The sequence below is a fragment of the Tenrec ecaudatus genome, chromosome 3 (assembly GCF_050624435.1).
Source record: "Tenrec ecaudatus isolate mTenEca1 chromosome 3, mTenEca1.hap1, whole genome shotgun sequence".
In the NCBI taxonomy this organism is placed as follows: domain Eukaryota; kingdom Metazoa; phylum Chordata; class Mammalia; order Afrosoricida; family Tenrecidae; genus Tenrec; species Tenrec ecaudatus.
Window position 1 is genome coordinate 148,931,416 of NC_134532.1, and position 21,707 is coordinate 148,953,122.

Below are 21,707 nucleotides of genomic sequence, written 5' to 3' on the forward strand. Positions count from 1 at the left end.
AATAATCAACCATAAGAGATCCAAGGGCAGTCTTTGGTCTCAGATAAGCCTCTGACGGCAGGAATGGGTAGGAGAGGGGCAAACGGAAGAAGACACAGGGGGGAGCAGGGAAGTGTGCTGTGAGCCTGTGGGAACTTCCAGGGGGTGTTGTAAGGCTGACAGTTGAAACCCACCAGGCTCTCTGGGGACAAAGAAGGGCGGTCTTTCCAGCCCCGGAACCCTGAAGAAGTCCACTGTGAGTCGGAATGGTCTAGATGGCAGGGCTTTGTTTTTTTGGTTATTTGTGGGTTTGTTTTTTTTGTGGGGGGGGGGCGTGTTTTTTTTTTACCAGGCAAACTAACAAATTTGTGTTGGAAGAAGTCTCGTCTGAATGTTCTTTTTGAGGATGATGAGTTGACCCGGCGGCTGAATAATGGGCTCAAACGCAGACCCTGTGGAGGAAGGAGGGGAGCCGGCAGCCACGCTGCCTTGTGCGCACAGGCCTGTGAGTTGATCCGACTTGCCAGCATCTAACAGCACCGTGAAGCCAGTAAAGGAAGAAAACGGCTCTTTCCCCTTTTAATGGATCAAGGAGGCACAGTACGACAGTCAGTATTTTTCTCTCCCTAGAGCGCACGGGTCTCTAACGTCCCCCCTTCTCTGCTGGGGAGGAGGGAGGCAATGTTTCAGAGCAGAACTGCATTCTGGGGTCCCCAAAGGGGGTGGTCTGATGGAAGCAGATGGCCGAATGTGTTAGACAGGGTTCTCTAGAGAAACAAAACCAGGATGCTAATAATTATATATATATATATACAGTTAGATAGATATATAACATAAGAAATAAAGTTAATTAATCTATAAAGGAGTACAAATGGCTCAGTGCAACTCACTTCCGTGAGACAGCTGTAAGACACTGGCAGTCCTTCAAGTCTTGAGGGCCGCCAGGTAGTCCTCTGTAGAGCAATTCAGGCTATCCGGGTACAGGCAGCAAACAGCAAGGCAGGTCACCAACAGTCAGCCAGATGACAGGGTCTGACAGTCCCCAGCTCAAGAGATGTAAATTCCAATGGTGTGGCGAAGCAGGTCTTAAAGGAACCTCAAATTACAGCGACACAGTTCACGGGTTAGGTGTCCCACAGGTTGGGTAGCTTGCAAATTGAGGCACAAAACAAGGCAGCTTCACACTGGTCCGATGATCAGAGCAAGAGACAAGAAAGGCGAGGCTCACCAAGCCATTTATCTCTCTGCCCTTCAATTAATCCCACGTGTGTTTATCGGCCAGGTGGGCACAATAAACTAACTACCTCAATCCACCTCTTGCCAACTTGGCACCTGTACACAATTCTTTAGCCATATATAATTACATAATTTCCGGACATTAATGAAATCATACTTATACTTATCATTAAACATCTATCATACATATAAATGAAGACACACTGAGTCCAATTGTATCTGATATACACGAACAAAGGAAAGATATGCAATAAGCACATAAAAAGAAAATACACCGACAATTACAAGCCTCGCTTTTGCAACTGATCACGTGGTCGTAACTCATAGGTAGAACTACTTTCTTCTACTACCCATTCTGTATTACCTTTGCCCTCAGCAAGCACCTCAGCTGGCTGTGGTTTTTTGCCTGGTGGGGTGACCCAGACCTTCATTCCTGAGGGGTCTGGGTCATTTTAAGTCCTGTCAGGATTGGGTTGCTGTAACTTACCATTTACTTTAATCACAGGGCATGGTAGCACTAAGAGTCGGCCTATGGGATCTCCTGGATTCCAGACATATTCCTCTTTACCTCCATTATGTAGCACCAGTCCGATTTCTCCTTGGTAATCAGGATCAATCACACCACTCAGTGTATTTGGCACAATAAACTACATCACCGGGCTTCCTCCCACAGAGGTGCTGTGCTTCAGACCTTAGTTGTCCCTGAATCCACACCAGTGAATTTTCCTTTTGTTTCTGCAGCATCACCAGCAGCAGCAGCATTTACCAATCTCAGGAGCAACAGGTGAAACCACTGACCACACCTGTGAAAGTAAAGCTTCAGTGTGGCCAGCATGCTGAGTGGCCCCAATAGGCCCGGTCTCCAGAGTGACCAAGGAGATGGCGGTGCTTGAACCTGTGGCATTCTGAGCCATGTTGCATGCCAAGAACACCAGGTTCCCATCGCACCCATGGCCGCGGAGTTCATTCTGCCTCTTGAGCTCCTGATACTTTAATTCTTTTACTGTTTCTACAGCTGGATGAGTTTATGAGTAGCTTTTAACCGTGGTGGTGACACAGGTTAGGCTAACCCCAAGTTTGGCCGTTGAATGGTAGAAACATAGGCTGTCAGCTCCTGTAAATATTTACGGTCCTGTACCCAACAAACACATGAAGAAACCCTTGTAGTCACCAGCCACTAGAGCTCCGCAAATCTAAACAGCGATGAGATGGTGTTCCCCTACACAGGCATACATAGCCAAGTTAAAACACACGCAAGCAAACAAACACAAACAAAAGCAGCCCCGAACACAACCAGTGCGTGGAGAGTGGGGCGAAGTTGGGACCCTCGTCCACGGTGGGCGGGACTGTAAAAGGACACATCCCCAGTGTAAATCAGCATGTCACCTTCTCAAAACACTAGGAACAGAAGTCCGTCTGACGCAGCAACCCCTCCGCTTGTGATAGACCCAGGGTGGGAGTCAACTAATTTCACACGGACTCGCCACTCTAAGGACAGTTTTAATTATATTTAAAAGATAGCTTATTACTTCATACAGTTAATACCTAAATAAGAAAATAACCGAGAAACACAAAATTAGATATTATACAAAAAACATTAAAAATATTAATGAAAAATATTAAATAATACCTGCCTCTAAGAATAAAACTTTCAGTAAAAAAAGAAAAGATCTACAGTCTCATAGTATCAGGCGGTTGTGAGTTTGAATCTATTCCAGGACCGTGAGTGTTTGGTTTTGGTTTTTAAGACAGGTGATTGAGACAGAAGCCAGGCACTGACTTCAGTTAGCATCCCGATGACAACAATAGGAGACTCAGTGAGAAACCTCTGGAGGTAATTTGCATTAGTGGCAGAAACAGTTCCCATTCAAATACATGTAGATAGTACAGTGAGAGAACAGTGTTATCTGGGCTAGGTCATCCAGTCTTGGGGAGTCTTTGGATGGCATCCAAGATTACGTGCTGGACTCCTACTGAGCAAGTTCAGTTCAAGTTCACTCAGAGGCAACACAGAAGTCATGCCTGGCCATCTGCTTCTGGATGGACAGTCACAGCCTTGCAAACCCCGTGGAGCAGTTCCAGCTACTCGCTCTGCTTTGGAACGGAGCCGACGGCAGCGAGCCTCCACAAGAATTCAGCCGAAGTTCTCAAGTCCTCACAATGTTGCTTTACTGCAGTTTTCATCGTTTGTTTGGAAGTTCACTCCTCCCCCCCCCCGTAGAGTTCACTTTGTAAGGCACCTTATTCTGTACATTTTCCAATGAGCATAAAAGCATGCATTCACATCTTCATTTGTTTCTATCAATCTCTATTTTAAGGTGCTTCATTTCAATTTGGAAGGAGGGATGAATTCTTCTGGCATCTTGATGTGGGTACTAATGATCAAAACCATCCATTTTAAGATTTTATTTGTAGATATATACTGTAAACATATATATTTTTAAGTTGGGGATGAGAATAATGTAGAGCGGTAGTTACATAATCTGATGCCAACTTGAGACTATTAAGAGTGAAGGGGTGGAGTTTAGCCTGTCAATCAGATCACAGCTTGATACCTTATTTGGAGATGTTAAGCAGATAAAATGCTCAATGGAGGTGGGACACACTCACTCTCTGTTTGGTATTCCTGATGACAAGACATATGGAGCTACACTAGTGTCCTGGAGCTGGAGGAGCCACGTGGAGACCCCTGGCAGCGCTCAGATGCTTACGCCGCCACTGGATTCACAAGACTTTCCAGCCCACTGGTCTGTCTTCATTCAGCATCATTGCATGTGTTTCGTGAGTCTGAGGAAGACTTTACTTTATAGATTAGTATTGGACATATAGGCTATTATTAGATTTATGGACTTGATCTGGACTGGGCTGAGAGGTTTTCCTCCATATTCAGTTGTTCTTGTATATAAAGCTCTTTCTTATACACCTATGAGTGTCTCTGACTTTGTCTCTGGCTTTGTCTCTGGACTAACCCGTGTACCCACTGTCACTGTGCTGCCAAACAAGGAGAAGGTCCCATTTTCTTGAACCTGGCATCTTTGTCCCACCAAGTCCAATCCATACAGTGGTGGACAGTGCCTGACAAAGCCAAAATGCCAAGATATCAATTTAACAACTACCCAACCTCCTCCTAAGGGCCAGAGGCTGGAAGTGGCTTCCTTCTTCCCCTAACAGGGAGGCTGAGTGGAGTTTGGGAAAGTGTAGGCTTCCCAGGATGCAGCGGTCGAGCTGGCTGGCCTGCAGGGGGATACCATGCCAGGGGACCAGTCCCTGGGACCCCCAGGGGACACTGAAGGCTGGCATGTTGCTGGCTGTCTCAGGCCATCCTCACCACCTCTGCCATTGAACTTCAGGACTGGCCGCTGTAGGCTACAGACAGAAACAGGGACTCTTCTGCCCCCTGCCCAGGTTGTCCCCAAAGTTGCCTCTGTCTTTAGATTGGACAGAGTCCCAAGCGTGTGTCTGTCACCCCATTCTGAGTATAAAGATCACATAAGCAGCTCTCTAGTACTTGTCTGTTCACAGCACCCCAATTTCTCTCCAGAAAACTCCCCTCCCGGTTCCTCAGCCACCTTCACCCGGGGTGGTTTTAAGTCAATGAGTGCATCCTGTCCCGGCCACGAGACACAAAGAGGTGCTTACTGGCTCTGGGGAAGGGATCGCTGGTACCTTCATGGGGAACACTTTCACTTTCATGGGTTAACTTTTGGGGGGATGCTGGCTAGTCTTGGTAGAAAAGTCTCTTTCTGGACATTTGGAAAATGGAGCCAAAGATGGCCTATTCTTTCTTTCTTATTTATTTTTTTCTTTCTTTTATTATTATTTATAATTTTATTTGGTGCTCTTACAGCTCTTATAACATTCCATAAATCAGTTGTATCAAACATATTTGTACATATGTTGGCGTCATAATTTTTGAAACATTTACTTTGTATTTGAGCCCTTGATATCAGTTCCTCTTTTTTCTCTCCTTCCATCCCTCTTCACATCCTCATGACCCCTTGATAAATGATAAATTATTATTATTTTCGTATCAAGATGTCCCATTCCTGATGAAAACCCATTAGAATTTTGATACCTGTCCTGATTGTTTGCTTTTGCAAGTCAGGCTCCCCTCTCCCATTCCCACTGCAGCTACTGGGCCTTGGTCTTCTCATCTGTGCAGTGGGAGCACTAGGAGGTCAGAGGAAGGAGAGGACCTGCAGACAGAGGCCAGGAAGCTTCTCTGGGGATGCCCGGCTCCAGCTTGGACACTGCTCACTTTCTGGGCCTTGTCTCTCAGCCCACATGTGAGCAGACTGCTCAGCCTGGGCTTTCCCAGGAAGGGTGGTATCTGGAGCCAGGCCTGTTTGGTCACGTAAGCCTTGCTGCGGCCTGCTGCGGCCAGCCAACGCTCCTCTAGCACTTCACAATCAGCCACCCCACCCCTGGCCTCGGAGGGCTCAAGTTAAAAACCAGGGTTCGTTTCCATACCTCACAGCCTCTAAGAGCCTTTATCCATTAGGAGAGCCTTATATTTTACAGAGTTTTGAAGCTGGAACGATGAGGAAACAAAACGAAACACTCTCTGGGCCCTGACCAAGGTTCTCTGGTGGCACAGTGGGTATGTGTAGAGCTGCCTGCTGTCATGTCAGACGTTAGAAACCACCAGCAGCTCTGCAGGGGAAAGATGAGGCTCTCTATTCCCATAGAGCAGTGGTTCTCAACCGGGGGTCGAGAGGTCACCTGATTCATAACAGTAACAAAATGACAGTTATGAAGTAGTAACGAAAGTCATGTTATGGTTGGGGTGGGGGGTCACCACAACATGAGGAACTGTATGAAAGGGTGGCACCATTAGGAAGGCTGAGACCCACTGCCCTAGAGGGTTACAGTCTCAGAAACCCACCGAGACTCTCCTACCCTTGCCTACAGGGGCCGGGCATCAGGATGGACTCGCTGGCAGTGAACTGGGTTTTTTGAGTTGGGTCTGGAACCACTTGGCAAAAACAAATGCTCTGTGGCCTCTCCCCAAAGCAGGCTCACACATGCAGGTTCAAAGGGAAGGAACAAAACAACACACACACACACACACACACACACACACGCACCCCCCAGGCTTGTTCTGTCATGTTAGTTTGCTCGTGTCATCAGTCTGCAGCCACCTGTGCCTGGCCTCCATTGTCAGCAAGCAGGTGGACAGGATCCAGATGATTCTTAGTGCATGGTGGGGCTGAAGCCCTCCATAGTCCAGTCCCTCCCTGCGGGGCCCTTGTGGAGGCTCCACAGGGGGGCTGCTCTGGACCTCAGAGGGCATTTAGAACCGTGACATGCACTTCAAGGATTCAACAGTTCTCAAGGCTACTCCAACACCAAGGGAAACGGAAAGCAGAAATGAGCTCACACATTCTCTGCAGAGATGCCCACACCTGCTAAGGTGGCAGAATGCCAGCCAAAAAAACATGCCCTCGGGGACCCACAACTATTCTCAGTCCTGAAGAAGTCTGAGTCCCTCCACCCAGGCCCTCTGGTTCGAAGTGCACATGGCCTCAGGCCAGTGTGGCGGGAATCCCTGGTTGTCTGTCCCGAACACACCACTTTGCCTGACTCTGAGCCATGGTCCTACACTCACAGGGACATGCTGGGGTTCGCTAGCACTGCCACAATGGAAACACCACAGGTGGAGGCTTTCAGGGACAGAAAGGTGTTTCCCCACCCCATTCTGGAAGTCAGAAGTCCCGATTAGGACCCTGGCTGTGTTAACCCCTCTCCTGAGACTGGGGTCTGCAAGCCATCCTACATCAGGCCCTTGGCATCTGTCTCCCTCCATATGCCGCTTTGACCTGAGCTCATTAGTATGGCCAAAAAAAAGAACCCTTACTCCAAACAGGACTCACCCCCCGGGCAGGAGTCAGAATGGCAGCACCTTCTGAGAGGAAGCCATTGAGTGCAGAACTGAGCACAGCCTCTCCCAGCGGGTCGCTGTCAGCATTCAAACTCATGCCATCGAGTGCATGCTGTCTGATTCACGGGCACTTTGATTTTAGAGAACACGGGATTTCCTCTAAGAAGCAGGACTACTCTTCGGCTTTAGTTTCTTTCCCAGCCTGCCCGATGGCCCCTGCCAGTGACCCAGCCTCCCACCACAATCCAGAACCACCACCTGCAGGCAGCCCTGAACCCAGCTGCAAACGCCCCCCTCCCTGACTGCCCTGCCACGATATTTCCAGGCGCTGCTTATGCTTGTGAAAGTTGGCCATAGGAAGAACAAAGGAGCATCCATGCGTTGGAATCACGGCGCTGGTGAAGAAGCGGGAAAGTACCAAGAACTGCCAAACCAACCCACAAGTCTGTCTCGGAAGGACAGCCAGCATGCTCCTTGGAGGCAAGGAAGGCACGTGGACATGTTGTCAGGAAAAACCAGTCCCTTCTGGTGTTTTGGTCTCTTGTCCACAGGGTTTATGACTTGATGGCACTTACCCAGCACAGCAGACCCTCGGGCAGCTCGAGTCCGCATCGACTCGCTGGTAGTGAGGTTTTTGGCTTTCTATCTTCAAGTTGATTGGGACTCACAGGGGCCCTGGAAGTCAGAAGGGAACTGCCCCATATGTTTTCTGGGCCTATAGAAGCAGACTGCTGTGTGCTGGTGGTCCCTCAGAGCTGCTAGTGGGTTTGAACTGCTGACCTCCAGTGAACATAACTCACATTGCTTGGATAGGCAGTGGGAAACAAAATTGTAAGACTCTCTTTATTGCACTTTTAGCTGGACTACAGTGGTTTGGAATCAGACCTGCAGGATCTTCAAGGTCATACACTAGAAAAACCTAGTTCCCTTCCATGGAGAGAATTCAGACTCATCGTGACCCGAGAGGACAGAGAAGAACTCTCCTATGAGTTTTCCAGAGTGCGATTCTTTACAGGAGTAGAAAACCTTGCTCCTCTCCTACTGGTCTTGCAGCGAAGCGGCTGGTGGTTTCACACCGCTAACTTTTGAATTAACGCAACATGCCACGGGGTGGCCCTACACAGTTATCTAGTTAAATCTCACGCCCTTCTGTTGGGAAAGAGACCTATTGTGCAGGGATGGCTAAGTGGGAAAGGGCACCGGATACTTTCACTACAGTGAAATTTGTCACAAGAGGGAAACTTGAGAAGACTCTTAGAAAAGGATGGGGGACAGTAGCATGAGCGGAACTGTCTTAAACAAGGCCGTCGACAGAAAGACTAGGAACTCCAAGTTGTGCTAAGGCGTTATTAGAGAGTAGGGGCCTGCAGCAGAGACCAACAGGGGAGCTGCAATAGATAAGGGGTCCTGACCCTTCCAGGCCCCTGGGCCAGGGGCCCTCTCAGTTTTGTTCCTGGAAGCCTGGAAGACAGTGCATTTGCCCATGAAGGTTTGACACCTCTTTTCATCCGGATTGAAGAAAGCATTACCTCCAAGTGGGGACCCCTTTCCCTGCATGAATTTGGCCTGATCAATTCTCACTCCAAGGGGAAAAGATAACTGAGTTTATTACAAGGCATTTCCCAGATGGCAAATGCACAAAGTTGTTATACGTGGTTTTCCTCTACCCTGGTGGTGTAGTGGGTTAAGCACTTGGCTGCTCACCACAGGTCAGCCATTCAAAACCACTAGCTGTTCCGTGGGACATGGAAGTGGCTGTCTACGCTTACGAAGAGTCACCGTCTTGGGAACCCGCAGGGGCAGTTCTACTCTGTCTATAGGGTCACCATGTGTCCGAGGGGATTCCGTGGCAGTGAGTCTGGTTATGTCACAATTTCCGAGTAATAAGGAAGTGCTGCAGGGGAGCGGGGTACATGCAACTGTCTCCTTTTTGAGTCAAAATGCGGTCTCCCTCTCCCCACTAATCAAAGGATCTACTTCCTTGTGTTAAGCACTTCAAAAACCTCGGGAGCACAGAGCTACTTAGGAGGCTAATTGGCATAGAAAGGCGGCTCTTCCCCAATCAGGAACCACACAAAACCCACTGCCTTCCAGTGGCTTCCAATCCATAGCCACCCTTAGAGACTGAACTCAAACCCAAAAATCACGGTCACCGTGTCCATTCCGATTCGATTCGTACCAGCCCTGCAGAAGAGGGAGAGGGTGCACCTGAGGGGTCCGAGACTAACTCTTCACAGAAGTGGAAAAACCTCCGCATGCTCCTTCCCAGCTATGGTGGTTTGACCTGCTGACTCTGAGCTTGGCAGCCCACACGGTGACCCCTGCGCCACGACGTTGTTGTTGTTGTTGTTGTTGTTAGGTGCTGCGAAGTCGGCTCTGACTCGCAGCGACCAACGGAATGAAACCCTGCGCAGTCCTGCTCCAGTGCTCCCCGTTGTTCTTATGTTTGAGCCCCACCACGCGCCACGCCGCCAGTGCATCTTGTGCAGGGTCGCCTCCTTGTCCTGCCCCTCCACGTCACCCGGCTTGATGTCCTTCTCCAGGAACTGGTCCCTCCTGACAGCAGGGCCAAAGGACGTGAGATGAAGTCTGTTCGATTCCGAGGCTTAGCCGCTGAGAACCTCGTTGGCAGACTCCACACGCCGCCGCTATAGCATCGGTAAATCACGGATTCTGGTTTCAGCCAAAGTTGGCAGACCTGTTAATCTGGGTAGAGTGTTGTTGGGTGCCATCGAGCCAGCTTTGATCCACAGCGACCCCATCACAACAGAACGAGATACTGTCCAGACCTGCGCCATCTTCACTAGGGCCCATTGTGCAGCCACTGTGCCAATCACCTCGTTGACAGCCTTCCTCTCTTTGGCTGCCCCTCTGCTTGATTGAGCAAGACGTTCTTCTCCAGGGACGGGTCTCTCCTGATAGCATGTCCAAAGTATATGAGATGAAGTCTCTCCATATTTGCCTCTAAGGAGCATTCTGGCTGTACTTCTTTCACGACAGGTCAGTTTGTCCTTTTGGCAGTCCTTGATACTTTCAATTCTTCACCAGCACTATGATTCAAATGCCTCGGTTCTTCTTCGGTCTACCTTCATCAGTGTCCAACTTTCACTTGCATATGCGGCAATGGAAATAACCCTGGCTTGGGTCAGATACACGTTAGTCCTTAAAGTAACATCCTTGCTTTTCTTTGTCTTTCTTTCTTTTTTAATTAATCAATTTTGGGGTACTCTTACAAATCTTATAACAATCCATCATTCAATTGTATTAAGCGCACTTATACTTATGTTGCCATAAACATTTTCTCTCTAGTTGAGCCCTTGGTATCAGCTCTTTCCCCCACTCCCTCCACCATCCTCCCACCGTCATGAATTCTTGATCAATTAGATATTATTATTTCGCGGCTTACACTGTCAGTCGTCTCCTTTCACCCACATTTCTGTTATTCGTTCCCCTCAGGGGGTGGGCTATATATTCAACCTTGTGATGGGTTTCCCCTTTCTTCCCCCCCCCTCTCCCATGGGCATCCTTGCTTTTCAATACTCTAAAGAATTCGTGTACAGGTTTATTGACTGCAACTCATCATTTCATCAAGCAAGGGTGTATCATCTGCATATTACAGATTGTTAATAAGCCTTCCTTCAGTGCTGGTGCCACATTCTTCTTCCTATAAGCCAGCTTCTTTGGTGATTGCCCAGCATGGGGTTGAACACGCATGGTGGGAGGATATAACTCGGATACATGCCTTTCCTGATTTTAAACCATGCCGCATTTCCTTGGCCTCTTCTGACAATTGCCTCGTGGTCCACGTACAAGGAAGTGTTCTGTCGTTCTCATTCTTCTCAAGATTATCCGTAGTTTATTATGGTCCACACAGTTCAATGCCTCAGCCTAGTTAATGAATCACAAGCAAACATATCTCTGGTATGTATACTGGTATGTAAACTCATATATAAGAGAGAGTATTATATGAAGGTTAAGTGCACATCAAGAAAACATCCCAACCCAGTGCTGCCCAAGCCCACAAGTCCAAAATAACCCATTAACCCATCCATATGTCTGACACCAATCCACAAAGTTCTCCCCATGTGACAAAAAAGATGCAATGACGCCAACTGTAGGAGGAAAGCCGAATCAGTGAGCGTGTAAGCTTCTCAGCGCTGGCAGGGGTAGGACAAATCCATGAAACATTGTGACATAGCGGCAAGAACCCTGGGCCAAGATTCATCAGGATGTAACTCATGGGTCATCGTGAGTTGGTGTCCATGACAATGGCTGTGCTGCTGTGTTTCGTTTGTTCTAAGGGCGAGAGGTTTTAATACATACCCTCATATATGGCACTTTACCCCTAGTGTTCAATAATGTGCTCAATCAATAATAATAATATGTTCCATTAAAAATTGGCTTTGTCTTCTTGAGCTGCCCCTTGAAATTATCTAGTCAGCTCTTTGACTTCATCACTTCTTCCATTTGCTTTAAGGACTGTACAATTAAGAACAAGTTTCAGAGTCTCTTTTGACATCTACTTTCATCTTTCCTTTCTCTCCTGTTTTTTTTTTTTTTAGTGATCTTTTGCTTTCTTTAGGAATGATGCTCTTGATTCTTCTCACAGCTCATCGGCCTCTTGTCACTAGTGTCCAATGTATCAAATCTGTTCTTGAAATTCAGGTGCAATAGACTCAAGGTCATATTTTAGTGTTCATGGATTTGTTTTAATTTTCTTCAGCTCTATCCTGAACTTACAGATAAGCAATTGATGGCCTGGTCCACAGTCAGCTTCTGGGCTGATTTTAGCTGTAGATATTGAGCTTCTCCATTGTGTTTTCCCACAGATGTAGTAAATTTGATTTCTGTCTGTTCCATCTGGAGAAGTCCATGGGTAGAGTCACCTATTGTGTTGTTGGAAAAAGGTATTGGCTATAAACAAGTCACTGGTCTTGCAAAATTCTACTAGGCAATCTGCAGCTTTGTGTCTATCACCATATCCATATTTTCCAACTACTGTTCTCTCCTTTTATTTCCAACTTTTGCATTCCAATCGCCAATAATTATCCATGCATCTTGATTGGATGCTTGAACAATTTCCAACTGATGTCATTGGTAGAAGTCTTCAATTTCTCCATCACTAGCTTTTGTGGTTGGTGTATGAATTTGAATTATAGCTATATGGATTGGATCTCTTTGAAGGCAGATAGATATAATCCCATCACAGACAGCATTGTACTTTATGATGGATTTTGCAATGTCCTTTCTGATAATGAATGCCATTTCATTCCATTCTTCTTGATTGTGCTATTCCCAGCATAGTAAAGAGTAAGATTGCCCATGTCAAAATAGACAACATCGGTCCATTTCAACTCACAAACGCCTAAGATATGGATCTTTATGCATTCCATTTCATTTTTTATCACTTCTGACTTTTCCAGTTTTATACTTTGCACTTTCCAGGTTCTGGTCATTAGCAGATTGTTGCAGTTGTTTCTCTTTACCTGGAGTCATGCCCCATCAGCAAATGGACATCCCAAAGGCTCCACTTCCACCAGCTTTATCCAACTCATGTCGCCATAGTTGTTTCAATTCTGAGAAACCAGGGCCTCCTTAGTGCTATTTGGAGTGCCCTCCAACCAGAGGGCCCAGCCCCTGGCACGCTTTCCAATGATGTCCTGCTTTCATTCAGGGGCCTTCCGTATCGGACAATGTTTCAAAGCCATACGAAAGTTTTCATCCGCTCCTCCTCCTGAAGTGGGGAGTTGAGTCCTTCTTCATTGTCTGTTCCTGGTCTGGCAGCTCTGCTGAAACCTGTTCACTCTGGGCGACCCTAGGGGCATTTGAAACACCAGTGACAAACCTGCCAGCACCACAGCAACACGTAAGCCACCAGATACACCACACTAACAGACAAGTGGTGGAGTCTGGATAGATAGAGTGGGCTTATGGACAGTGGCTTAGATTTATGGGTTTTTTTTGTTGTTGTTTTAAAACATCATTTTGTTGGGGGCTCATACAGCTCTTATCACAATCCATACATACATCTGTTGTGTCAAGCACATTTGTACATTTGTTGCCATCATCATTCTCAAAACATTTGCTTTCTATTTGAGCCCTTGGTATCAGCTCCTCATTTCCCCCCTCCCTCCCCGCACCCCCTCCCTCATGAACTCTTGATAATATACAAATTATTATTTTGTCATTATTTTACACTGTCCGACATCTCCCTTCATTCACTTTTCTATTGTCTATCCCCCAGGGAGGGGGTTATATGTAGATCCTTATGATTGGTTCCCCCTTTCTACTCCACCTTTCCAGTATCACCACTCTGATCATTGGTCCTGAGGGGTTCATCTGTCCTGGATTCCCTGTGTTTTCACTTCCTATCTGTACCAGTGTGCTTCCTGTGGTCTAGCTGGATTTGTAAGGTAGGATTGGGATCATGATAGTGGGGGGCGGGGGTGGCGAGGAAGCATTTAAGAACTAGAGGAAAGCTGTATGCCTCATCATTGCTACACTGCACCCTGGCTGACTCATCTCCTCTCTGTGACCCTTCTGTAAGGGGATGTTCAGTTGCCTACAGATGGGCTTTGGGCCTCCACTCCACATTCCCCCCCACATTCACTATGATTTTTTGTTGTTGTTGTTCCTTGATGCCTGATCCCATTGACACCTCGTGATCACACAGGCTGGTATGCTACTTCCATGTGGGCTTTGTTGCTTCTCAGCTAGAAGGCTGCTTGTTTATCTTCAAGCCTTTAAGACCCCAAGAAACTATATCTTTTGATAGCCAGGTACCATCAGCTTTCATCACTACATTTGCTTATGCACCCACTTTGTCTTCAGTGATCATGTCAAGAAGGTGTGTATCATGGAATGGCATTTTAATAGAACAAAGTGTTCTTGCATTGAAGGAGTACTTGTCCATCTGTTATCTTAATATTAAACCTATAAATATATACATGTAGATTTCTCCATCATCATATATAAATATATTTACATATGTTCATGCCTGTATTTAGACCTCTATAAATGCCCTTTGCCTCCTAGTTCTTTCCTCTTTTTCTTTTTCCTTTCCTATTGTCCCACTATCACGCTCAGCCTTCGTTTGGATTTCAGTAATTCCTCTCGGTTACATTGCCCTCGATCAAACCTTACAAGGACTCCTATACCCTCCTCACCACCAATTTTGGATCACTTGTTATTCCTTTGTCCCTGGGTTTGTTAACACCCACTTCCTTTCCCCCACCTCTCTGTCTCCCATGTCCCCCCAGAACCTTAAGTACCATTGTTTTCTCCTCCAGATTGTTTATCCAGCCTATCTTATCTAGACAGACCTACAGAGATAATAATATGCACAACACCAAGACAGGGTAAAACAAAGCAATAAAAGAAAGCAAAACAACAACAAACAATGATTAAAAAAAAGAAAATCCTGCAAATAGTTCAAGGTCTGTTTATTGACCTTTAGGAGTGTTTTCTGGTCGAGTATGATGGGGTGCCAGCCCTGGCCCCAAAGGCTACTTTTGGTATTCACTGGGGACTTCCTTGCTCTGCTCCCCTTGCTGTTCTGTTGCACGCCCTTAGTGTTTTGCCTCGGTGTGGTGGGATCAGATCAGGCAGAATTTCCACACTGTGTCTCCAGTGTTGTCCCCTGTAGGGCTGTGGGTCAATGAGGGATGTCATGTCTCATAGTGGAGCCAGCCATATGGTCCTCTCTGTGCATTGGCTGCTCTGAGCAGGGATATCATCCTCAAGGTTTGGTGGGCCAGGATGTGCTCTACTCTCTCTTCCACCTCCTTCGTTTGCTCCTGTGTGCTCTGATCAGATATGTCCCTCTCTCTGAGCTGTAGCTTCAGTGCTGTCCTCTGAAGTAAGTTCTTCTGGGGGATAGATTTATGGTTTTTGACTCTTACCCTCTGCCATCATTAAGTCAATTGTCACTCATAGCGACCATATGGGGCAGAGTAGAACTGTCCTTGTGGGTTTCCAAGGCTGTAACTTGAGACTGTACCAGATTAGAAAGCCTCATTTTTCTTCCCACTAAGCAGCTGGTGGTTTTGAACTACTGGCCTTGAGGTTAGCGGTTCAATGTGTAACCCTTTACTGAAGCATTAAACACACACACACACACACACGAAAAAAGGGGGGGGGGAAAGAATGCTTTTTTCCCCCTGAGCAGTAGGCAGTACTATTCAGGCCACTGGACACCATCCCCATCCGGCATCTCCCTTCCTCCACCTCACTGGGGTACCTGTTCTGATCTGGAGTGCCCAGCTGAACCCAGGCCCCCCACCCACTACTCTGTACCGTGGCTAATTTTCTCCGAAGCTGGGTTACTTTTATTATTATTATTATTATTATTATTATTATTATTATTATTATTATTAAACTACCAGAGGAATAAGTTCAGGGGCTTCTTCATGGCCCTCTGACTGCGGACCAGTGAAGGGAAGGGCCTTGCTCTCCAAGTACATGGTAGAGTGGGTCACTGCAGGGCTGTGATGGCAAGGTAGCCCCTCGATGGTGGTGAGTTTTGTTAATTCTAAAAGATATTGAAATTGTAAAAAAAGAAATACACGTATATATTAAAAAGAGTTGAAGTAACATAAATCGTTTGTGACTGTAAACCAGGATCCTTGTTCTGCTAGGTAGGCACTGTGACGGTGCCAGTCTGGAGACATGGCAGGAAGAAAAGCTGTACCCTGGAGAAATCTGGGGGTTGGCAGCTCCTCCAAGAGGGAGGAGGGAGGGAGCCAGATATCACCTTATCTCTGACTTTCTGAGCAAAACTGACCTTGGAAGAAACTGTTAATGTGTTAAGCCTTGTCTGGCTACAGCTCAAACCTGAAATCTCCTAAGCTGCTACTTTTCTGTGATTCATTTGTTTCCACTTACTTCACCAAGCAGCTGCAATGAAATCAGTTCCACAGTCAAGTTCCAAGTTCAGCTACCCAGGACGGAATATACCAGGAACTGAGAAGCCAGTGTCTATTCTTCCGAATCCGGAGAGAAGTCAAAGATAATCACTCCCCCTCCCGCTGTGAAGACCTTGTTATACCAGCAACAGATACATAATTGGCAACATGTCTTTCTCTAAGGCTCTTTAGAAAAAGTCTCTTCCCTGTATCTACATCTTCTTACCTGGTCAGGTCAACTAATGCTTTTTCTCTTCTCCCCACGATGCTTTGGACTGATTTTTGAAAACAGTCTTATGGACTTATAATTCACATGTCATACTTTTGAATGGTTCCATCATATTCAACAGAGTTTTGTAATGACCACTGCAGACAATGTTAGAACATTTCTACTTCCTTGCCTGCTTCATCTTTGTTAGCTTCTCATATCCCACCAACCTCCCCTGCCAGGCCCCTAGGAAACGATTTTTTAACCTTAAAAATTATGTATTTATTTTTAATAAATAATTTTATTGGTTACTCTTATAGCTCTTAAAAAATCATTTTATTGGGGCCTCATACACCCATTTGTACATTTGTTGTCATCATTGTTTTCAAAACATTTTCTTTCTATTTGAGCCCTTGGGATCAGTGCTTCTTTCCCCCCTCCTTCCTCCACCCTCCCGCCTTCATAATTCTTTGATAATTTATAAATTATTATTTTTAATGTCTTACACTGACCAATGTCTCCCTTCACCCACCCTTCTGTTGTCCGTCTCCCTGGGAGGAGGTTATATGTAGATCCTTATAATCTGTTCTCCCTCTCTCCCTTATCTGCCTTCCACCCTCCCTGTATTGCCACTCTCACCACTGGTCCTGAGGGGCTCATCTGTCCTGGATTCCCTGTGTTTACAGTTCCTACCTGTACCAGTGCACATCCTCTGGTCTAGCCTGATTTATAAGATAGGATTGGGATCATGATAGTGGCGGGTGGTGGTGGTGGAGGAAGCATTTAAGAACTAGGGGAAAGTTGTATGTTTCAATTTTTGGCTGTATCTTACCCCATCCAATATATTCATTCACCTACAATTCCGTTATTCACTCCCCTGGAGTGGAGTTATATAGTCATCCTTGCTTTCAGCTCCTCCTTCCCTCCCTCTCCCCTGCTTCTCATGACCAGGGGGCCTAGTGGCTGAGGTGATGGACTGCTAGATTTAACTTTGTTATACATCTGGAATGGAATTTTCTGTAACAATATGCACCAGTAAACCCCCACCCCCACCCCTTTGCTGTAAAAATTCTTTTGAGCTTAACCAGAAGGGATAGTCTGCTAATATAAGAAATACAGTAAACAAGGCCATTAAGCTAGGCAGCTCAGCTGAAATATCTCTCTGCTCAGGTGAGCACTGGAGCCTGGCGACCCAGAGGATGGTGGTCTCCTAAATGTTGAATGCCTAATAAACATAAACCTTGGGAACCACGTATAAATTAGTCTCTTTCATCCTTACAAAAATTGTTTTTTTGTCACCTCATTTGGGTTTGGGATTTATAGCCTGCTTGATTTTCACTGGATTCTCAAAGCTGTTTTGGAGGTAGTAAACTGCACCGTTGTGGACTTACGGACCACACAGAGAGCTCCTTGTCTCCACCTGGTCTCCGTCCTTGGTGGCAACAGTGATACACAGTGCTGGATTCCTGCTCCAGCACCAGGCTCACCTGCGAGGAGACCCAGGAATGAGGAAACATAGGAAAGACAAATTATCCTCTTAAAAAGACCGTGGCCAAACTTTGCCAGTACACACACACACACACACACACACACACGGATTCAGGTGTTGCCTCTTGCCCTGCTCTATCTCCAGGTGGCTCCCCAAAGTGAACTCAAACGGAGTCCCTCTGAGACTGGGCATCAGAAACCTTTCCCGGTGACAGCAGGCTGGTAATTTTCCTTTAGAAGAATCTAAGAAGTTTGTGTAAAACATTCTCAAGTTTTGTCTCTAGTGCATAATCTCACCCTCCCTAGAGCTTCCTCTGCTCCGACGGGTTCTCAGCACAACATCCAGCCTGGGAATTGGTTCCTGTTGAAAACCTGCAATACCCCCAAAAGGGTCGAGACCCACAGGTGGAGAACCGCTGCTCTGGACTCTCACAGTTGCCCTTGAATGCTCTTGAAAGAGATTTTGACCTCTCCGTTCCTGAGGAATATGAGGCCCACAGTCCATTTCTTATGTCAGCAATGACCATGGAGCTAAGCGTGGAAGTCAGTCCTTCGGTTGTGCTCTGGGGAAAGCTTTCGTTGGATGCAGCCTCCCAGCGACGACTGCCCTTCAGCGAAGAGCTCGGGAGCGTAGGGGAGCAGGGCTGGAAAACGGAGCTGCCGCCCACTCGGCTGCTCAGGAACAACCATGGGTGTGAAAAACGTAAGAGAACTGGCTGTGTTCGCCTTTTTGACAATGCTCAGTGGATAGAAGAAAAAAATAATGATGTTCATAAGGTCGTAGAAGAAATCATCCAGAGAGAAGGCTGTTCTTGTTTGTTTCTAAAATGCATCTAGAGATGATTGTCGATTGCACAGTCAACAATTCCTACGTGTGTCGTGCCCGTCACTGAAATCCCCTCAGTGAGGCAGTTCCTGTCCCACTTCTAAGGACCATTGTCTTGGAAACCTGATCTTTCTTGATTTTGAGTTTTGCTCTACATTTTTCCTCTCTCTCTGCAGGGCCCCTTCCATGGCATTGGCAGTGGTGACCATGTACTATCCAGTTCTTCTTTCTCGTCATGGCTCCTGCTGTTCACGAGGCCCAGCGAGCCACTCTAGTTCGTTGTTTCCACGTGTCTTGCATTTTCATCTCTCTTCTTTCCTCTGAACAGGGAGAGACCGATTGCACCTTGGGTGGACATTCAGCCACTGTTAAGAGCCCAGTCTTTTTTATTTTTCCACATACAGTCAGAAGTTTGCTGGCTTTGCCACAGCGGTCGTTCCACCGTGTCATAGAGGGTCGCTGTGAGTCAGATATTCACACAATAGCAGTGAGTTTGAGTGTTTGTGTTTTTTTTTTTTTACCTCAGTCTAAGGGTTTATTTGAACTCCTATGTCCTGAACTGATCAACCCTATCACGCTTTCCCCTCTTCTGATCAGCTTTTCCTCATTCTAAGCACTTGACTGAGAAACTCTTGTACCTGACATACTAAACTCAATTGAACAATATGTCTCCACTAGATGCCTGATTCTCACACGTCCTGAAGAATGAATCCTTTTTGAGAATCCAAGAAATAAAGACTCTTTTCCAATAGAAAAAAAAAATAGATCTAAAGAAACTGTTTATGGTTGGCAGATTTTGGATGGGTATGTGGGCTCTTGATAGGAGTCTTGTTCATTATAATTTTCAGTGTAATCACATGCTGTTGTAGCCAGTTTGCCCCTGTTTGTCATTCTTGCTGTTCCTCTGCTTTAACATCAGTCAACACTTCCTTTGACTGGAAGCGTCACGCTGTCAATCAGCATTTGTATTTTCCTCTCAAGCAGATCTCATATATAGGAGAGAATGTACACAGGCAGTGGGAAGGACGGAGGGGGGCTGAAAAAGTTAGTCTGCCGTTAACAAAAAGTACCAGAAATGTAACACTGGTTAAGATTTAGTTTGTTGGGAATCCAAGATGGAGTTTTCTGTAGCTCCCTCCCCTGCAGTAAAAATTCCCTTTAAGTTTAGTTAGTACAGATAGTCTTCTAACTTAGGGATTTGGTAAACCATTAAGCCAATTAGCCAGGCATGAGGCATGCCCATTTAGATCAACAGTGGAGCATGATGTTCTGAGGGATGGCCCTGGGGAAAATGTTGAACTTATTATAAATGTAGCCTCAGAAAAATGTATGACTAGATCATGGTAAGACACCTTTTTTGTCACATAATTTGCGGTATATGCTTGATTTTCGTGGCAGTTTGGAGGTATCAAACCCCATTATCTCCTTCTGTCTTGTATTTGCAGAATTACAAATCAATCTGATCCCTGCTTTGAATGAGGCAGTGACAGGCAACCCCTAACCCTTGTTCCCAGTAACACTGGCAGTTGCCACAAAACAGAGCCGCATCCCTCAGGGTAGCTGGCAGCATCCAATTGATGCTTCTAGAATCTCTTAGACCTGCTTTTTGCTGTCATACCACTTTAACATCATTAAAGTCTGATTTCCATCAAGGTATGGTTAGGTAGCCAGAATTAGGGACTGGGGTTGTCCCATGTCTGCAAAGGCCCCTATAAACGAGGTTGGGAAGAACTCAGGTGACCATTACATACCTATGAAAACCCAAACTGGGCATGCCCAAATTCTAGCCCCCAGCCTGGGTGGCTCAAACTAGGCCCAGGCCTGTGGCATCACCCAGCTGGGGTCAATCAACCATGCCTCCTCAGCTCAGTCGCTGGGCACGTGTTGGTGTGCTGGTCCACGAGGCTGCTCGTGACCAGGTGTGAGCCCCAGAGTGGCTTCCGTGTGGCCCGGCATGCTTCCCTGAAATAGTGTGTGTTCTTTCAAGACTGTAAAGCCTAAAACTCTTCCTGTCCTTCATAAAAACCCACTTGGATTACAAAATGGGCTTCGGTGTGAATTCTTCCTCGTGCGAAGCCAAGAGCTAAGGCAGTACCCACTTGAGAACCCCTACAGTATTACTCCTGTCTTTACTAGCCAATGCACAGGACTAGTTAACTGGACCAGTGGCGGGAGGAAGGAGCATCCATATCTTAGGAAGTCCAGAAACACCTGTGATTCCTTTTCCTTAAGGGAGTGGAATAGGCTCTAACCTAATCAATCACAACCTCAAGGACCACCTGTGAGATATTCATCCCTGGCTTAGTGGGGCTTGCGGTGGGCTGCTGATCACAAGGTCAGCAGTTTGAAACTTACCCTGGAGAAAGAGGAGGCTTTCTACTCCCATAATGAGTTACAGTCTTGGAAAACCATAGGGGCAGGTCTGCCCAGGCCATCTAGGGTTGTTATGAGTCAGAATCAACTTGATGGCAGTGAGTTTTTAATGAGTGATCGTGTGGCGGCCACTGGGCATGGGATGGGCTGAGCCAAGCCTTCTGAGCAGGTCCCCTGGCCCTGGGCAGAGGCAGCGTATGGCAAACTATGCTTATGTAGACTTGAGGATCGAGCAGATATTTTCTCAGAATATGAGCAAAGTGATTTGTAGCACTCCAAGGATCTCAGCTGGCAGAATATATTGCTATTGTTTTGTGCTTTTTTTAAAATTGAGTTTTTCAAGTGAAAATTAGTATTTTGAAAAACTTATTGAGAGTGTTCAAGCCCCAAAGAGGGATCCAACCCCTATATGTAGGTGCTGAGAGATCAGAGCCAGTCTGAGAGACAGTATTATATCGGAAGCAGCTTATAAAGAGACAAAGATCAGGACTGCTTTTCCCAGCTAGAGGGGGCGATTTCTGCTGAGGGTGTCATTCTGGGGCTCCAGTGAGTCGGGCAATTGAAACCACTAAAACTGTGCTGCCAGCGTATCTGAAACTCAGGTAAGGGGTGCAGGCCAGAGCATTCTTTCATGGTGCCTCTGGATGTCGGTTCTTCTGCGTCCTTATTACATTAAATAAGGGAGCTTTATGTATCTTCCTGTGTTTCACAAGAAGGTTAGCTCACTGAAGTTGTTACCTTATCATCCCAAACTGCCCTATAAACACAGGTGGGGTTAATTGAAAGGCGGCGGGATCCGTGGCTTGGTGAGCC